We start from the raw sequence: 9,260 nt of genomic DNA on the forward strand, positions 1-9,260 counted from the left end.
AATTTTTTACTCAAATTTTTTTTCGACATTTAACGTATTATTGTTTTAGAATTTGGCTTATTCATTCCTAAGATTTTTGTATAAAGATAAGTAAAAACAATAAATGTGAATAATCAATGTGGTACGACTGAAAAAAATTAAAAAATAATTTTTTCTATCACTGTTATCAAATACTCTTCAAACTATTCCATTTTCATTCAGAACATTTTTTATATCTCTTATGGTTTCGACAATATACGTTTAAAAAAAAAACAACTGATTTTTTTCAAACGAATCTTTCACCCCCTTAAAAATGAGTTTGAACACGTATAAAAAAATACGTGTCTCTTATTTTGATCTGTACTACAACGTTAAAGACTCACCAAAATCGGTGGACGCTTTCATCCTTTTCCTTGTAAGTAAAATTGTAGTTGAAAATCATCTCATTACGTACCCTTTGATAAAAGCATAAAACGCAACTGACCTCACAATAAGAAATGAGGAACAAAAAATTACGATAGGAAGTAAGAGTTAATTCTTATTTATATATTCATTTATTTAAATCTTTTTTATATTTATTCATTAAAGACACAGAAATATTAAATAACATCGAAATAACGTATCAAATGTATATTGAATGTTTTAATATTTAGTTTTAATATTAAATATAAAAGAAGATAAATTTTATATCTCTTTTTAATATTTTAGTAAAAATACAGTTTAAACGTAAAAAATTAGCTTTTACTTGGTTTTTTACTCTAATTTGAAAAAAATTTTTTCATCTTTAATCTACATCGATACAAACAGGTCTTAATAATTTATTTGAACTTTATGAAGATTTAATACAAGATCAAGTTTCCAAATAAGAAAAAGAATTATTCTAGATTAAATACGCGCGGATTAACGCGAAATTCTCTGAGACCTTTTACTGTCGCAAATGAGAAATCTGCTCGGTGCCAACATTTCTCGAGTGCCGAACAATCCTGCGTGACAAAGACTCACAAAGCGCTACGGGCAAAACGACCAGGTCGGCACCACCGTGTGATAGATGCCTGCTCAACAGTGTGTCCTCACACCTACGCGGGGCACATTGCTGACACGCGTTTATGTCTGCATAAATTCTCATTTGAGGCCCGATAATAAAGTAGACACGTGAGGGCGACGGACACGCGTTGCCCAGTTCGACGAACACGATCTGATCCATAGATCACTGCAAAACGCGGAACGAGAAATCAGAATCAATCTGGAAAATCTCAAAAATTTAAGGTTTATTTAATTTATACAAACAAACCTTTTGTCTGCCATTAAATTTTGTATTTTTACAACAAGAATAGATTTTTTCATAACAGAAGGAATGACGTGAGAAAAATGTAATTATACTTGTAGTAATACAAGGTAGAAGAATAAACAGAAATGTTAATATCTCTGGAACAAATAATACATTAATTATTATTTCTATCGTGTTATCAATGTAATCAGAAAAATTTTATTTTACTGTTTAGTACATCTATTTTTTAATAAAATGATTGCAATTAAAAATATATGAATAATTATTATTAAATAACAATTTCAAGAAAACTTGCTGCTTTAAAAAAGGATACGCAATATCTTTTGCAGATGTGCTATATTTCTGATAAACTTTTATATAGAGATTGATAATATATCATTCCTAACAGAACCAAATAAAGGAATCTATTTCATCTATTTTTCTCTTTTTTATAAAATATTGATAGTTGAAAAAGAGGCGTTTAGTGCATTAATCTTATAAAAAAAAAATGGCGCACAGTAGGCGGAAGAGCATCTTTTGTGTGCAAAAATTGGCCGACGCTACAATTATTAAAAAAAGAAGTTTGAAATTGTTATCTTGAATTTTTAAAATTTAAAAATTTGGATTTTGCATTTTAAATCAAAGACCCCAAAAATCTCCCGAATATCAAGTTTCATTGAAATTGAGCTGATGAAAAACTGTATGTCGTAACGACATTAATGTAAATAATGATGAGAGACGAAAAAAGTATCAATAAAAATATATTAATCGATTTATGTCTATTTCCATCAATACAGATAAACTTTGATCTCGGTTTAACTTACTCTTTTTCTTTTTTAATTAGAACTAGAATTTAGAATTAAAAAAAAGTTAAAGAGTAAATTAACCAAGATCAAAATTAGTCTGCATTGATGGCAAAATGGACTTTAAAGGTTTTGATTTGATCATTTTTCAATACATCTTTCGTAGTTTTAAAATCACGATCTCGTTTTTTAGCCTAGGTCCACTGATTTTATTGTTTCTATCCAGTGTGCGGCAGAGAAAACAAACGCTTAAGGATCCGCAGGAGTAAAAGTTCCACCCCAATGAAACTAGCCATATATATATTTACATTCTATATAAGGCACGCGTAAGCACGTCTTACACGCCATACAAAGACGTCGTTCTGCACGTGCGCGCGTACGTGTATGTATGTGCACATGAGTGCGCGGCAAGACACGCGGTGCGCTTAATTATATGCACATTCTCGGAATCTGTGCGGATTCACCTTACGTAGTGTCCGTGCTCGTTTCAACGCTTCGTGTTTACCAAAGGTATCGAAAGGGAGAAAGAAGCTGTACGCTGAATCTTATTTACAGACCCCTGTCGCATAATACGAGAATATATATCGACGGTTCTCCCTTCGTCTGTTCTTACTTTTTGATCGAGAATCCTCGAAAACGTGACTTATTTTAATCTTTCGGAAACTGTTAAAAATCAAAAAGAACATTTACGAAAAGAATGAAAATCCTTTTAGCATTTATAGTATCATTGAGATATTTTTAATGCAAATATGTAATTTACTAGAGATATGTGAACTATTCAAATACAAATCGAATCAATAAGATTCAATTCAATTCAGATTTGAATCTCTATAATTCGAATCCAAACTATTTAAAAATTTCGAAACAACAAGTAATATATTTCATTGGGCTGTCTCTCATTTGATTCATGTAGTAATTTTTTATTTAGTATTTGCAGTGTAGAATTACATAAGAAAGAAATTATGTGCCTAATAAATTCAAGATTACAACAAATTCTTATTTTTCAGTAAAAATTGAAAAAAATTTTTAATTCAATTTGATTCAGGTAAAATTGTGTTAATTCAATTTAATTCAAACAAAGAAATTCGATTCGGTGCAATTCGAATCGATTCGATATCGAGTCCTTGACTTACACATTTCTATAATTCATAAAGGTTGTATAATTTTCGCAAGTTTGATTTTCGATGAGACACTGAAAAATGCAGAACTGCAACTAAATTGCAGTCGATCTCTTCATCTGCATGAACAAACAGAAGTGACTCTCGCGTGTTTACAGAATTGAAATTAAAATTTACGAAACTATATCGCTTTCAATACTTCCCTTCAGTAATATATTGCTCGTTTTGTTTTAGCACTCAGTTAATTATCTTTACGGGCTTCGAGAGAAGCCCTTGCGCAACTTGCGAGACCGGGCGAGAGACGGTCATTTTTGTGGTAAGTTCGGGACGCGGATAGGTGGAAATGACCACTGGTCTCCCGTGGGACGAGGAGGACGAAGAGGTTGGGAGAGATCGAGCCACCAACAGTCGTATCGTCTGGCGCGCTTGATGGAGTAGTCTCGCGGCTAATGTCGAGCGAGGGTGAGTGCAGGCTACGACGTGGACGACGAACGATGCCTGATTCATCACCTCGCCCAGTAGACGCCCGATGCGCTCACGCTACTCCCAAGACGCAGACAAATCAACGTACATTCGGAAATCGGAAGAGGAAGCGTGCGCGCGGCAGGACCGGCGGCCTTTAGGATCGATTGTAACTGGCGATCCCGTGGGAAGGAATCTGACTGCTCGCTGTATCCTTGAAAAGGATCACTGACCTCGACGACGGATTGTAACACTACTTTCCAAATTGACATACTTTCTGCAGTTGAATACATGTTCAAGGTATATGTTTGTCAAACATCACCGTACCTTCTTCTCTTCAGCCTATAATTAGGTAATTTGTCTCTTTAAAAGAAAAAGAAGTAATTTTTGGAGTACCTAATTTACTTCTCTTCTGAACAATTCACATTTCAAATCTTATGTATGCACGTTACTTTTATTATCTTTGTTTTAATAATAATAAAGAATATAATTTCTCTGTCATATGAAAGAAGTGAGCGACAGAGTGCAAGAATGCACGCATTTACCTTAGAAGCTGCTGAGTGATAATGAATTTAGAGAGTAGTAGTGTGTATGTGTATATAATGTTAGATAGCATTAGCGTTAAGTAAAATGAGGTTTAGCTATAACATAAGTGCAATCTTGTAACGGCCTAGCCTGGTCTAGCCCTAATCTTGTGATCTTGCGTGGTCTTTTATTGTTTTGAAGAAAATTATGTATTATATTATGGTATGTAATGAAATTGAAATGTTATACATAATAGTAACCCCTGGAACAATAAAAATTATTTTTATTACTATTATTATTTTTTTCATTATTATTACCTTTTATCTATTTTTCTATCTCTGCCTCTATCTCGGTCACAGCTACTCTTACAAATGAAGCACTACGACTGGGTTATGTTCCGAGATTTCAATCGTAAATCGAATTAATCGTAAGTCAAATTTATGTTTATAAATAAAACATTTATAAAATAATTATGTATTTCTTAAAACTATCTGTAACATACAATATTCATAGTCTAGATACATTATATATATATACATTCTGTACATGTTGCAAATATTACTTACCCCAAGGTTGCCTTCCAGACTTCCTCCTCTTCCTTGGATTAACTCACTCACTCACTCACGATAATACCGATACGATCGCACGATAATATTATGCTTTGATCTTGCGTAGAACATTTGAAAAGCATGCAAATATAATGAGAAAAGATCCATTACTGACTCACCGACCGATGCGCAACGAGCGGAGTTACTCAGCCACGAAGCTACGATGATACTGTAACACACAAACATACAATTCAAAAATTAAAACTGTGCTCAAAATAATCGACACTTCAAAAGTTACTTTTTATACACCCAGAGAAAGGTTTGTTTGAGTAAAAAAATATTTGTTTGACTCAAATAAATTTGTGCATTGCTACATACTGATAAAAAAATTTCTTTAATTCGAAAAAATTTCATGATTGTTCCTTTTATTAGAATTAAAGAAATAGTTTAATCGTGCAACGCAAATCTTTTCTTAAATAAAAGAAATATATTTTTAAAACCAGAATAACTAAATTATGTATTACATTTCTGGCAGTACCTTCTTTGAATTAAATAATTATTTATTATTTATTAAAATTAAACAAATCATTTGAACAAATAATTATTTATTTACTTTAAGAAAGATTGATAAGGTCATTTCTTGAAATCAAATAAATTTTTATTTTCCTCAAAGTTATTTTCATTTTAACTTAAAACAACCAAGTTATAAAATGATTTCATCAATTTGAACGTAACTTTTCTTTGGGTGTGTATACAATTTTATATTAATTTCTTTTTAAGTAGGTATTTTTTTATTTATTCGATAACATCGAAAGAAAGAGAAAAAGATTATTAAATTCATATAAATAAGAAATTATATTTACCCCAAGGTTGCTCCGCTGGGGCCCGATGCCTCTCCCAGGCCTCCTCCTCCTCTCAGTGTCCTAAAGATTGTCCTCTTGTTGCACACGCGGAACACTCGCGAATAATACTAAATTTACGCGCGTGAACTTATTATTTATATAGTTTTTCGCGTGACACTGCGACACTTCGAGTTTATAAAATCCATGATATGAGTTCCCATTCAGAGGGATTACCGTGGATTCAGCACCCCGAGTCGGCGAGTAGAACGCACGCGTACCCGCCCCAGACAAGGGTAAGTCCCACGCGGAAGAAAGCGAAATCAATGGTATTGAATTCCTACGCCTCTTGTCTCACAAAAATCACATCTAAAATTGACTTGTTCATACGCCCAGCCAACGGATCATCAAGATCAGTCCCACCGGATCTTATATCCAAGCGGCGTCGACAAGACACTCCGGCAGGACGAGAGAAGAAGATACTCATTGCCGACGTCTAGCATTTAGACGAATCAGGAAATGAGAGCCAGCCTCTCGTCACAAGCTTAACCTACAAGGCCAAGTTCTGACCAAGTCAGATTAAACGTAATTCACCCAGCTCAAACCCCAGATCCAAAGAATCCAAAAAGGGTATCAAGAATCTAAGAAAGCCTTAGGATGGTGGACGAGAGCAAGAGAAACGCGCGAATCCAAGGCAATCGATCCGAACTCTAACCGCTTAGGACCAAACCGATCGCCGGAGACAGAGCGTGTAAACCTCACACAACCAGATGACAGCCGCGCAACATGCATACGAACATGTCGTACATGCGGCCCGGCATTGCCTCATGCACGAGCACTCGGCATAGAACGTCGCGGTGCAGCGCGCACGCCCACCATGCGCAACGTTCCAGTGAGAATATTCACTGCCAAGCAGCGGGGGTGCGATTCCCGGACCTCGAATTAGGATTCTATCGAATGGGAGTTATAAATAATGTTTATTTAGTCCAATAAGTATTTAACGGCACTCCCGAAACAAACGCGCGACGCGACGAACCAGCTGCGGTTCGTATATTTCACAATAATTCGGCGACGATGGATAATTACGTAGTTCGTTGAATTTTTAATTTACTTTTAATGGCTTAACCTGGAACCATACAATACGACGTGGTTAATAAAGCGGAGTTAATAATTAATTGAAACGCAATAAACCATTTAAAAATACAAGTACATTATTCAGTTGCCCGCAAATAACAGCAAATCTGACGGGACAAAGAGAAACATACGGCTGACGTATCGTATCGGCCGAGATAGCGACGAAAATCAACCAAATGCACACGTAGATATAATGCGTAGAAAAACATACTCATTCCCGATCTCGTATCTACGACGACTAGAGACGGATCGGAGTAATCATCCGCATCACATCGGCATTATTTACGCACAATCAAAACTTCAAACGCACGAGAAATACGGATACGCCGTACGACAGCAATGTAGCGATAGCTGTGAATGGCGACGAATACCCAGCGGTCGAGTCGCCGCGGCCCGTGTTTACGAGAAGAGTGGGGAGACGGCTCACATGACGCGCACGTGCGCGTCGGTGACCTCGCGTAAGGCGAATGACCGAGCAGCCGACGGAGTGGGGAGACCGAGACAGCGCGCACGTGTGTGTCGAGGGCCTCGCGTAAACTGAATGACTGAGCGGTCAGCGGAGTGGGGAGACCGAGACGGCGCGCGGCGTGGCGTCTACCTTACGGGGCGTTGAACTTGCGCGGTGGAACTTTAACCGACGACGTGTATAGTCTCTCTAACTGCACGTTTACTACCGCGTCTGTCAACGACTTTTAGGGAAACCTACTCGCATCACATTGCATTACAAACTCTCGTAACTCATTTGCAGGATCGGATAATTAAAAAATTAAAAGTTAAATAATAAATAAGAATAAAATAAATTGTTACGATTCGCACAACCAAAAATAGCTCGTTCGCAGCCTTAAATTATTTATTGTTTTATTAATACGAGCGTGGAAGGATTGATGTTAAATAATAAAGTTAATAACTTTTAATTTAATTTGATTAATTTCAAATAATTTAATTTTTAACTTAACAATCCTCAACAAGTACGCAAATTAGAGATAAAGATTCACACTTTTGAATGCTGTAAACCGCATTTCTGTGAGATTTTTATTTTACGCCGTGGACTTTTGCAAATTTCGTAAAAAAATCTGTCAAACGTCAAAATTTTTTATACAAACTTTGCAAAGTTCCACGACGTAAAATAAAAATCGCACGCAAATGTGGCTTACAGCATACAAAAACGTAAATCTTTATCTTTAATTTGCGTATTTGTTGAGCGCTATACGATTTTTTATCATCGAGTTATTCAACACTGAAACAACAATGATTTCTTTTGCTTCAATGTTGAATAATTCGGTGAATAAAAATCGTACAACGTTCAACAAATACGCAAATTAAAGGTAAAGGTTCACGCTTTCAAACGCTGGAAACTGCATTTGTGCTCGATTTTTAATTCACGTCAAATAAATTTGCAAAATTTGTAACATGCTTTTCCGCATAAAATGCTTTTTATAAAATTTCATTATTTATCATTTTTATTGTTACACTCTTTTGGAGAGTGACCGTAGGTAATTCTTTAATTTTGTTATTGATTGCTGACTCAATTTTTGCTGAAGATTTAAACTTCGTAAAAGAAAATTGTAAAATGATTTTTTGGGTTCATTTTAAAGAACAAAACCTTTCGATTATTTAAATTGATTTTTCTCGAAGATTTTTTTACACTAGGGCATGAAATAGGAAATTTAAGAAAGATTTTAAAAAATTAAAAATTTTGCAAATGAAATTTGTTTATAATGCAATAAAGCATCCAAAATATTGTGGATTATTTTTTTTTAATTTTTTGGGTCCACTGAAATAAAGAATTTGTAAAAGCTACCAAATGTTGAATGAAATAATACCAATTAAATATTTGATTATTATTACTAAAAATAATTTTACTTTTCTAAACATTTAACAAGTATTATCCAATTTAGTAATATTTAAATTTATTTCATCCAACATTTGGTAGCTATTACCAAACTCTTACTTTTAATATCCTTTTCTTTGTCCTGTGCACGTTATTTGCAGAGCATTAAAATATAATAAAAAAATTTCTGACTCACCAATGCGCAACGAGCGGAGCCACGAAGCTGCGGTGATACTGTAACACACAAACATAAGATTTAAATTAGTTTTCTTGCCAATTAGTTCTCTTGCTGCACTAACTTCTTAAGCGGCTGTCATTGCGTATTTTGACTATGTGTATTAAAGAACTAATAAAGTAATATTAAATTTGTAATTTGTATGAAATTATATAACATTAACTCTCTAAATTCTTTCTCAAAATCTCACTCTAAAAGTGTGAAAATCCTGCCAGTCTTGATAAAGAGTGGCAGAATTTTCACACTTTTAGAGTGCAATTCCACTCTTTTAGATGAAATTCCACTCCAAAAAATTTAGAGAGAAAAGTTTTGTAGAGCACGCTTGTTTTAATAATATTAAGAAATAAATATTTAATTTAGATCACTGTTTGATGAGTGCTTAATTAGTTTCGTTACAATCTATTAATTCATTTTTAATTAATAACATGTCGATTATAAGTCTGAAAATTTGTAAATCGTAGTAAAGGGTGTGTAAGAAAGTGACAATAATTAATTAGCATTGAGAAAGTAAATACGGAT

The 9,260-nt window shown here is 34.3% G+C and overlaps 1 long non-coding RNA gene across 1 annotated transcript; it reads right to left on the reverse strand.

Moving 5' to 3' along the window:
• Positions 1-1,467: 1,467 nt before the first annotated feature.
• Positions 1,468-8,742, reverse strand: LOC120359003. The gene is made up of 3 exons (XR_005575908.1): positions 8,703-8,742; positions 5,566-6,667; positions 1,468-4,931 (listed from the first exon to the last, which is right to left on the reverse strand). It is a non-coding gene; the product is annotated as an uncharacterized LOC120359003 (long non-coding RNA).
• Between the last annotated feature and the right edge of the window lie 518 nt (positions 8,743-9,260).

Source organism: Solenopsis invicta, chromosome 11 (assembly GCF_016802725.1).
Source record: "Solenopsis invicta isolate M01_SB chromosome 11, UNIL_Sinv_3.0, whole genome shotgun sequence".
Lineage (NCBI taxonomy): Eukaryota > Metazoa > Arthropoda > Insecta > Hymenoptera > Formicidae > Solenopsis > Solenopsis invicta.